The following is an 11,725-nucleotide window of genomic DNA, read 5'->3' as shown; positions in this document are numbered from 1 at the left end:
CAAGACTCAATATTCTAAGAAAAATAATAACTTCTAGATTATTACATTCCCTTATCTTAGAGATTCATAATCTTGTTCTTTTGTTCTTCCCTTACATGACTTAAAAGTCTAAAATATCTCTATCTACACAAAGAAGAGTCTGATAAACAATTAAACCATGATTTTATGATCTCTAACCGATAGAGATATGCCTAAAGCGTAAAAAAGGCACATATTACTTCGAAAAAAAAGAGTAAAAAATGAATTTATTCAAAAGACGAAATTGTTCAATCCAAAATGTTCCTTAACTACTCAATTTTTTCTTGGTACAATTTGATTTTAAAAATAATAAAAAAATGATAATGAAAATTGAAATAGAAACAAAAAAAGAGAAAGAGATAGAGACACGAAAAAAAGAAAAATCAAATAAAGAAGTAAAAGAAATTATAATAAAAAAGAAAAACATAATTTTTAAATTTAAAAAAGATTTTTTTAAAACTAAATTAATATAAATAAAAGTAGAATATATAAAATATTTTTTAAAAATATATAAAAAATTAGAAAAAAAAAAGTGTTGGGGGAGCCATGGCTCCCCTATGTCAACACTAAGTTTCGCCAATAGGTATGGGAGTTAATTACACGTAGGGAAGGTGTTAGCACCCTAAAACGCAGACGGTACCTTTAATTAAAATACAAATTGATGTGGTCTCCTTTAAATATTTATTTTAAAAATAAAAAAAATAAAATAAAAAAATAAAATAAAATATAAATAAATAAAATAAAATAAAATAATAAATTAATAAAAAAAGAAAAAAAATAAAGATGACAAAGAAAAACAAAGGAAACAAAAAAAGATATTTTGTTTTTTGGGCCCGACAAGGATTACTCCTTGCTCCTACGTATCTCCATTCATAATGGAGAATCAGGGTCACGTAGTTCTTTGTGAAAAAGACTTTTTGAAAACAATTTGTTCGAAGAAGTTGATATCACTCTTTTTTAATATTTTTTTTAGTAATCTTATAAAAAAGCAAAGGCATTAAGTACTAAGTCGACGCGAGCGGTCACACGAGCACTTATACATTTTAAAAGTTAAAAGGGTATTTAAATTATTTATTTGTTATTACTTCCTTAAAAAATATTCTGAAATAAGACATTGATACCCAACAAAATGTGACTATTATATATCCACAATTTATGAAAACATTAGGAAAATAAATAAATAAAAAATTAGGAAATAACGTTTAGGATTAAACATATTATTTTAATATGAAAAATTTTTACAACCCTTAACATGAAAAAATATGGCACAACATATTTATACAATGTCAAAACATGATATCTCTCACTTATTCACACAACAACGTTCACAACCCAAAGCAATCAACAAAACCTTAATTATAAAACTAATGAAACCCAAAAAGCATGACAATAATGTTTTTTTCCATATAAAAAAGAAATAGTCAAAACATCAAATTCAACCAAGATCAAAAACACATCTCGAGAAATACTGCATAACACAATAAAAATTAATTTTGCGAACCTGAACGGGAGATCGTACTTACAATTGTTGCGTTGGAACACTAAGAAGCACGTGGGGGTGGCGATCGAAGGTGAGTGGGTTTTTTATGTGTGATGGTTAAAAGAGAATGTGTGCTTAGGGTGAGAGAGGTCTCCAGAAATTTTTTCAGAGAGAAAATATTAATCTTTTTCTTCTTTTTCTGATGGGTTTATATACAAAACATTATAAATCTAATGTAATCTCGTAATAAAGGTCTGCCTTAATTACAACGAGTTTTAAAAGGCAAGAACTGGTCTTAATATTATTACAAAATGAGAATCAAATCATAGAAAAAAACAGAGCGCAAAATCAAACGTGATAAGCAAAATTGATTTTAATTAGTAAAAGAGATATTGTTTTGAATTATATTACTACTTTCTCTATCTGGAAAAAAAAGTGTCATAAAATCAGAGCACAAAATCAAACGTGATCAGGACAGATTAATTATAATTACAAAAAAGATATTCTTGAGAAACATATTAATATTTTCCTCATCTAGAAAAGGAGGTGTCATAAAATAAAGAGCACAAAATCATAGTAAATAATTCTAAATATTAGAACATATTCTATTTCTAATTATTAGAATAACTTCTTAATCTGGAGCAGAAATGACAAAGCATAGAGTGGGGGTGCGAAAATTAAATGTTGGGCTGCCATTAGTTGCAAGAAAAACGGTGTGGGTATATAGAATATTTTGGGCTAAAATAGAAACAAAGCCTCAAAAGAAAATACATACAAGATTAAAACAAGATTTCTTCTTTTTATTTATTTATTCATTATTATTATTATCCTGTTATTATTATTATTTAGACAAAGAAAAATAAAACCAAAGAGAAAACTTATTTATTTTTTTATATATTTTTATATTTTTATATTTCTTTTATTTTTGACCCTTTTTTTGAAAAAACAAATTATTATTATTTATTCTATTATTTATTTAGCCGAACGAAATTGGGTGTTGACAGCTACCCTTCTTTACTTAGATTGTGCTTGATAATATGAGAATTTACATTTTCATATTCTCAAAGAAATATAAGTAAAGATAAAGACACTAATTTTGTCCGGTTTCAAAAGAAACAAAGGCGAAACATGAAATCAAAGGTCACAAACCGACAACCACACTTCCAAAGGATTCAATGACAATTACCACGTAGAGGGCCTTGATCCAGAAAGTCATAAAATTTTTGCAAACTAAAAAATTTTGAGAAAGATTAGACCAATCCCGAGGAGAGGGTCTACATCTAAAGGATTCGGCGACCATTACCACGTAAAGGGCCTCGATCCAAAAACATAAACTTTTTTTAAACTAAACCTTTTTGAGAAAGATTAGACCAATCCCGAGGAGAGGGTCTACATCCAAAAGATTCGGCGACCATTACCATGTAGAGGGCCCCGATCCAAAAGCATATACTTTTTGCAAATATGATTTCTTTTTCAAAAGATTAGACCAATCCTGAGGAGAGGGTCTACATCCAAAGGATTCGGCGACCATTACCATGTAGAGGCCCCAATCCCAAAAACATATAATTTTTGCCAATATAACTTCTTTTTGAAAAGATTAGACAATCCCGAGGAGAGGGTCTACATCTAAAAGATTCGGCGACCATTACCACGTAAAGGGCCTCGATCCAAAACATAAACTTTTTGCAAATATGATTTCTTTTTGAAAAAGATTAGACCAATCCCGAGGAGAGGGTCTACATCTAAAGGATTCGACGACCATTTCCAAGTAGATGGCCACGATCCAAAAACGTATACTCTTTGCAAATATGATTTCTTTTTGAAAAAGATTAGACCAATCCCAAGGAGAGGGTCTACCTCTAAAGGATTCAGAGATCATTACCACGTAGAGGGCCTCAATCCAAAAACATAATTTTTTTGCAAACTAAAACTTTTTGAGAAAGATTAGACCAATCCCGAGGAGAGGGTCTACATCTAAAGGATTCGGTGACCATTACTTCGTAGAGGGCCCCAATCCCAAAAAGATATACTTTTTGCAAATATAATTCCTTTTTGAAAAAAGATTAGACCAATCCCGAGGAGAGGGTCTACATCCAAAGGAGAACCTGCATATTGATTTAAGCATAGACAAACACAACATGAATGCCTTTTGAAAAAGAAGTAAAGTGAGCCCAACTGAAAACCTGCCCCTGTGGGCCCTTATTTTCCTTTTGAACTTTTCAAAATATGTTTTGATGATAAAAGAGGAATGGTATGATGTGATGAAGGTGCATGAATGCATGCATAAAACTCTTATTTTTCCTTCCTTTCATTTTCTTTTCCTTTTTCTTGGCATTTAGTGAATTCATCATAAATGTACCCTTTTTACCAATATTTTTATTTTTAATTATTAGCTCAATGTGACACTTTTACAACACATTTATGAAATGATATATTATTCTTTTATCCAATAAAACGAAATACAAAAACTTGAAAATAATGTCGATATCCTTAGTTGCATCCCTTATTATGGAATCATCATGCATATAATTTTTTAACCGCATTAGAGTTGATTGGCAATGGTAACTCCTCCCCATCCATCCTTATGAGAATTAATGCCCCACCAGAGAATGCTTTCTTCACCATATACGGGCCTTTTTTGGAGTCCATTTGCCTCTATGGTCCCTTTGTATAGGTAAGATTTTTTCCAAAACTAGATCGCCTTCATGGAACTCTCTAGGACGCACCTTTTTGTCAAACACTTTTTCATTCTTCTTTGGTATAATTGTCCATGACACACCGCAGTTAACCTTTTTTCCTCAATGAGGTTAAGCTAGTCAAGTCTGGATTGAACCCATTTTGCTTCTTCTAATTGGGTTTCCATCAATACTCGCAAGGATGGGATCTCTACTTCAAAAGGGAGTACCGCTTCCATTCCATATACCAGAGAGAAGGGTGTTGTCCCGGTTGAAGTACGTACTGCCATGCGATATCCATGCAAAGCAAAAGGAAGCATCTCATGCCAATCCTTATACGTGACCACCATCTTTTGTATAATCTTCTTTATATTTTTATTAGCAGCCTCAACTGCCCCATTCATCTTCGGACAATAAGGAGAAGAATTATGGTGTTGAATCTTAAATTTTGTACACAATTTTGCCATCATTTGATTATTTAGATTAGTAGCATTATCAGTGATGATCTTGTTAGGCAAACCATATCTGCAAATCAACTCTCTTTTTATGAAATTTGTCACTACTGTTCTGGTCACACTGGCATAAGAAGCCGCCTCTACCCATTTGGTGTAGCAATCAATTGCAACTAAAATGAAGCGATGTCCATTTGATGCTTTTGATTCTATGGCTCCAATAACATCTATTCCCCACATTGAAAAAGGCCATGGTGATGTCAAAACATTTAGGGCCGTGGGTGCCATGTTAATATTGTTAGCATATACTTGGCATTTCTCACACTTCCTCACATGCCTGCAACAATCATTTTCCATGGTTAACCAAAAATAACCAGCCCTTAAAATCTTTCTGGCCATTGAATGCCCATTCATACGTGTGCCAAAAGTAACTTCATGAACATCTTTCAATATCACTTCGGCTTCTTTTACATCCACACATCTGAGGAGAACTATATCGTGATTTCTTTTGTATAAGACATCCCCATTTAAAATGAAACTAGCAGCCAATCTTCTTAAAGCTCTCTTATCATTCTCGGTTGCCCTTTCAGGATACTCTCGAGTTTCAAGATAATGTTTGATATCAAAATACCAAGGTTTACCATCTGACTCCTCCTCGATGAAATGACAATACATTAGGTCCTCATAACTCTCCATTTTGATCATGGGTAGCTCTCTGTCTGGAACAATCTCAAACATTGATGATAGGGTAGCTAAAGCATCGGCTAATTGGTTATCTTCCCGAGGAATGTGCTGGAATGTTATAAAATCAAAATACTCTATCAACCTCTTGATGTAAACTTGATAAGGGATTAATTTCTAATCTCGGGTCTCCCATTCTCCTTTCAACTGATGGATAACCAAAGCTCAATCGCCATACACCTTCAAAAACTTTTGCTTTTGATTCAATTGCTGCTCGAATTCCCATGGCACATGCCTCATATTCTGCGATATTATTTGTGCAATTAAAACATAGTCTTGCTGTCATTGGTATGTATTGAATTTTCGAATAAATAAGCACTGCCCCTATTCCATGCCCTAATGCATTAGATGCACCATCAAACAACAATATCCATGCCTTTTCATCCTGGCCTCCCTCCTTCTCTTCAAACAAAGCCATGATATCTTCATCCGGAAAATCAGGCTGCATTGGTTGATAATCATCAATGGGCTGTTGAGCTAGATACTCAGCCACAAGGATACCCTTGATGGATTTCTGAGTGACATATACAATATCATATTCTGACAAAAGCATCTGCCACCTTCCTATCCTCCCAGAGAGAGCAGGCTTTTCAAAAATGTATTTTATTAGGTCCATTTTGGATATCAACCATGTAGTATGACTCAACATGTATTGTCTCAAAGGATGGGCTGCCCATGCTAGTGCGCAACAAGTTCGTTCTAGCATAGAATATCTTTTCTCGCAATCTGTGAACTTCTTACTCAAATACTATATTGCATGCTCAATCTTCTCGGTTTTGTCGTGTTGGCCCAACACACAACCCATGGATTCCTCTAATACAATTAAGTACAGAATAAGGGGTCTTCCGGATTCCGGTGGTCGCAGTATTGGTGGGTCTTGTAAGTACTGCTTGATCTTATCAAAAACGGTCTAACAATCCTCGTTCCATTATAGAGCTTGATTTTTACGCAACAATTTGAAGATCGGTTCACAGGTAACGGTTAACTGGGAGATAAATCTAGCAATGTAATTCAGCCTGCCCATGAAACCTCTCACCTCCTTCTCCGTGTTGGGAATTGGCATTTCTATTATTGCCCTCACCTTGTCAGGATCAACTTCTATCCCCTTTTGGCTAACAATGAAACCCAATAAATTTCCTGATTTCACACCGAATGTGCATTTAGCCGGATTTAATCGGAGTTTAAACTTTTGTAACCTTTTAAACAATCTTCTTAAGTTGACGAGGTGTTGGTGGGTCTTGTAAGTACTGCTTGATCTTATCAAAAACGATCTAACAATCCTCGTTCCATTCTAGAGCTTGATTTTTACGCAACAATTTGAAGATCGGTTCACAAGTAACGGTTAACTGGGAGATAAATCTAGCAATGTAATTCAGCCTGCCCATGAAACCTCTCACCTCCTTCTCCGTGTTGGGAATTGGCATTTCTATTATTGCCCTCACCTTGTCAGGATCAACTTCTATCCCCTTTTGGCTAACAATGAAACCCAATAAATTTCTTGATTTCACACCGAATGTGCATTTAGCCGGATTTAATCGGAGTTTAAACTTTTGTAACCTTTTAAACAATCTTCTTAAGTTGACGAGGTGTTCTTCTTCAGATTCATATTTAGCGATCATATCATCCACGTAAACTTCAATCTCTTTGTGCATCATGTCGTGAAAAAGAGCTACCATTGCCCTTTGATAAGTTGCCCCAGCATTCTTGAGACCGAAAAGTATAACCTTATAGCAAAAAGTTCCCCACAATGTAATAAAGGTAGTTTTTTCCATATCCTCGGCTGCCATCTTGATCTGATTATAACCCGAGAAACCATCCATAAATGAAAACAACGAGAATCTGGCCGTATTATCCACCAACGTATCGATATGCGATAATGGAAAATTATCCTTTGGACTGGCCCGGTTCAAGTCTCGGTAGTAAATACACATTCGAACCTTCCCATCCTTTTTAGGCACAGGTACAATGTTTGCTACCCATTAGGGATATCTAACTACAGCCAAAAAACCAACATCAAATTGCTTTTTTACTTCTTTAATTTTCAAGGACATTTCTGGTTTCATTCTCCTCAACTTTTGCAAGACGGAAGGACACTCTGGCTTGAGAGAGAGTTTATGTTGCACTATGTTAGTATCTAGTCCTAGCATGTCATTATATGAGCAAGCAAAAACGTCCCTAAACTCCTTTAGTAGAGCACATAATTGTTCTCGTATTTCTTTTCTTACACTAGTGCCAATTTTCACTTCTTTTATATGTCCTACATCTCCCAAATTGAGCACTTCAACATTCTCTTGATGGGGTTTTATCTCTTTAGCTTCTTCTTCCACTAATCTCAACATTTCAGGGGAAGGTTCCTATTCATCCTCATAATCACCTTCCATATTATCAACGGGGTGCTCAAAATTAGGAAAATCGACATTAACGTTTTCAAAACATCCATCATCATATTTGCATCATTTAAGTTTATAAAACGGATAAATAAAATGAAAACAAACAAAAACGCCAACTATAAATGATTTTATTGTCACATTGAGCATAAAAAAGATTTAAAGATTAAAAACGGTCATTTCAAAAAAGTCTTGAATCCTAAAACTCCGAGTAAAGGATAAACTAAAACTATTACATTCTTTTTCAAATTAAACATCACGGGTAATTCGTTATCTCTCAAATATTCAACTACTTATTTAGAGGACAGGACCGCACAAAGTCTGAGCTTTCAAATCCACTTCCATCCTCGATGGGTGATATCTAACAAGCATTAATCCAACTAACACTGTGGAAGCTCTGTTTGATGTCATTGATGCAAATCTTCCCTTACTTTCGTTCTTGTCCTTCTATGTGAGCCAGGCTTCACTCCTTCTTTTCTTCTATTAGTCTTCTATTGTCCTTTTTATCCCTATAACATACTTGCACAAAGTTCTTGTCAATCAAATTTTGTAGAAAATTGCCGAACTCATTGCACGCCTCGATGGAATGTTCAGCACCTGGATGGAACTCGCATGCATCCCTTAAGTTATATTCACCTTCCAACAATCCTACTGTTAGTAGTGCCTCAAAAATAAACCTTCGTGAACTCTTAATTTCGCTTACATACTTCACCAAGTTATGTCCCTCGAGATCAATAGCATTTATTGAAGCATTATCATGCCTAGAAAGGGGATTGGCCTTAATGTTGGGTTTATTTTCTTGAAATTTTAACCACCCTGAGTCGATTAAAGCTTGCACTTTGTGTTTGAAAGACAAACATTTCTCAGTAGAGTGACCAATGGCTCCCCCGTGATAATCACATGTGGCATTAACATCAAAATACTTAGGGTATGGTGGCTCCAATGGCTTCATCGGGCAGATAGCTACCAAAGCATTATGGAGTAGATCTAGCAATAACTCCGTGTAAGTCACAGGAATAGGAGTGGAATGAATATAATTTTTTTCTTGATTCCTTCTAGGACTAGTGATTTGCCCTAAAGACTGGTTGGGATTTGTGCTAGCCTCAGTTTTCCAAGTATTATTTGAGGCGTGTTGTGATTGATAGGATCCTTATTGTGGAGATTGTGCTTGGTAAGCGGGAGTCTGATTTTCCCACGTAGGTATTATTGATGTTGTGTGCACCTCTACTTCCATCTTCTTCCCAAGACTGAAATCTGGCTTTTTAGGAGTTGTAGCCGCTAGTAGGCTATATAAAATTTTTCCATTTTTCAGCCCAATCTCTATCCTTTCACCTATAATGATGATATCAACGAAAATTGAAGATAAATTCCCTACCATGTGTTCATAGAATGGTGGTTGTAACGTACTCACAAACATTGTCACCATTTCCTTATCATGAAGAGGAGGCTCCACCTAAGCAGCAAGCTCTCTCCATCGTTGGGCATACTCTTTAAATAATTCAGCATCTTTTTTGGCCATGTTTTGTAATTGCAACCGATATGGCGCAATATCCATGTTATACTTGTACTGTTTCGAAAAGGCATCCACCAAATCCATCCAAGAACGAATGCGAGATGCTTCCAAGTGTGTATACCAACTCAATGCTACCCCAGTCAAACTGTCTTGGAAGAAGTGGATTACCAATTTGTCATCATAAGCATAGACAACCATCTTTCGACAATACATGGTTAGATGGCTTCTAGGGCATGTGATACCCTTGTACTTTTCGAACTCCGGAACTTTAAACTTGTGAGGTGACATCATGAACTAGGCTTAAACCCGTAACATCGCCAAACCATAGTTTCCACCTCCCTCAATAGCTCGTAGTCGTTCTTCCAAAATTTCCAACTTAGTTTTGGTTCCCTCAACATCAGCGGATACAGCCTGCATAGTAGGGTGTGATGTAATCTTGTCCAAAGAGTTATCACCGATAGTTGTGTTTAAAGTCTTAGGCATTACAGTCTCTCGGGGTCCCGCAAAGGTAGCCGCTTCATTCCTGGAGTATTGATTTGGAATGAGAAGGAAGCATGCTCAGCCTCTGAATATTCTCCGATAGGTGGGGTGTAACCAGATGGCAATCCATATGCTAGGAAAGCAACAGGAGCGTCGTGAGTGCTTTCCTCACCCTTTGCTTATGAAGCTTCTCCTGTGGCCTTTAAGGACTTCAAGGCCTCCAAGATTTGACCTACTTGGTCCTTTAGTTGATTGATATATGCTTTTATTGTCTCTTGTGCAGTTTCCAAGTCCTCCATACTCTTACTATTTGCTCTCGTCCTGTAGGGATGCCTTGGCTTTGCCGTATTTGTTTTTATTATTTTTGCTATATTATATTTTTTTTTAAAAAGAAAAAGAAATAAGAAAAAGAAAAGGAAGGAAAAACATAATGCAAAATGTTTAATTTATTGAACAAAATTATAAAGCTGCAAGTAAATTAACATGGAAAAGGGTCAATAATAAACCCACCCTCTAAAAAGCTAATAAATCAAATGCAAAAGAAAGAAAATCCTAATTTCTAGCCCTAGATATCATGCTCTTCATCTCTTCTATAACCCTAAAGGATAATTTTTTTCTTCAAAGCATCAAAATCTAATTGTCCCCCAACTCCAAATTCCATGTTAATTTTCCTTTTCTTTTTAAACTTAATCACAACTTTATAATTTCGGACCTAAAATTAAATAAACATGATGAGATGATATGGGAAAACATAACTATGTGGATACAATAATATGTTATGCATGATTTTATTACTAAAACAAAAATCAAGAGGAAAGAAAAAAAATAAAAATAAAAATAAAAAACCGAGGAATAATAAAAAAAAAGTGTATGTCTCCCTTTGTGCCTTAACAAAGGTTTGGCGCCTAATGGATCTAAGGTAAAATACATGCGCTTACTAGGATGGTTTCCTAATACCTAAATATCAAGGTCACTAGAGCTATGGCCCACTTCATGGCATTTCCCACGATAGTTGGTAAACAACAAGAGGTGGGAGTACCAATGAAGCAAACAAACTCTAGCTGGGGTTCTCACAATGACCACTTGGGAAGTACATCCACTATGACACTGCTATACAATCCCCTCTACTTCTAAAGTTACTCAGGCCCGGGTATAGGGCCCTACTCATGTCATGCACATAGTGTGTGTGTGTGAAGGGAGGATAATGCATACCCAAACCCTTCCTACAGACAAATATATATATATATATATAATAAAGTCATCTATCCTAGAATTCAAAATTCAAGCATAAGAATAAATTAATATGAACAATAAATAAATAAATAAAATAAAAAAATCATCAAAAATTAACAAAAATATACACAATAATAATAAATAATGAGAAATAAAATAAAATAAAACAAATAAATATAAGACGAAAAAAAAAAGAATGAAAAAGAAAAGAGAGAAAAAAATAACAATAATAATAAAACAAAAAAAATTGAAACAACCACATCAATTTTATATATTTAATTAAATGGCCTAACTTTCTAAAGTCCTAGGTGGAGTCGCCATCTGTCACAACCGAAATTGCGACGGGATGACAAACAAAAAAAATAAAATTTGTAAAAAAAGAGTTTGGAGTCGCCACCATAGTTATTATAGGCAACTATGGAAAACCATCAAAAAGAGCAAAGTCTACGAAAACAGAGATTGGAGGTACGGGAGTTAATTACACGTAGGGAAGGTGTTAGCACCCTACAACGCTCATCCTAAGACGGTACTTTTAATTAAAATACAAATTGATGTGGTCTCCTTTAAATATTTATTTTAAAAATAAAAGAAATAAAATAAAATAAATAAAATATAAATAAATAAAATAAAATAAAATAAAATAAAATTAATTAATTAATAAATTAATAAATTAATAAATTAATAAATTAATAAATTAATAAATTAATAAATTAATAAATTAATAAATTAATAAATTAATAAATTAA

At 34.3% G+C, this 11,725-nt stretch overlaps 1 pseudogene; it reads right to left on the bottom strand.

The window, feature by feature from the left end:
• Positions 1-4,310: 4,310 nt before the first annotated feature.
• LOC114165349 lies at positions 4,311-8,705 on the bottom strand (annotated as a pseudogene).
• Positions 8,706-11,725: the final 3,020 nt, after the last annotated feature.

This window comes from Vigna unguiculata, chromosome 10 (assembly GCF_004118075.2).
Source record: "Vigna unguiculata cultivar IT97K-499-35 chromosome 10, ASM411807v1, whole genome shotgun sequence".
Classification (NCBI taxonomy): Eukaryota; Viridiplantae; Streptophyta; class Magnoliopsida; order Fabales; family Fabaceae; genus Vigna; species Vigna unguiculata.
The sequence above is the reverse complement of the archived record's forward strand: the minus strand, read 5'-3'. Positions and strand labels throughout refer to the sequence as shown.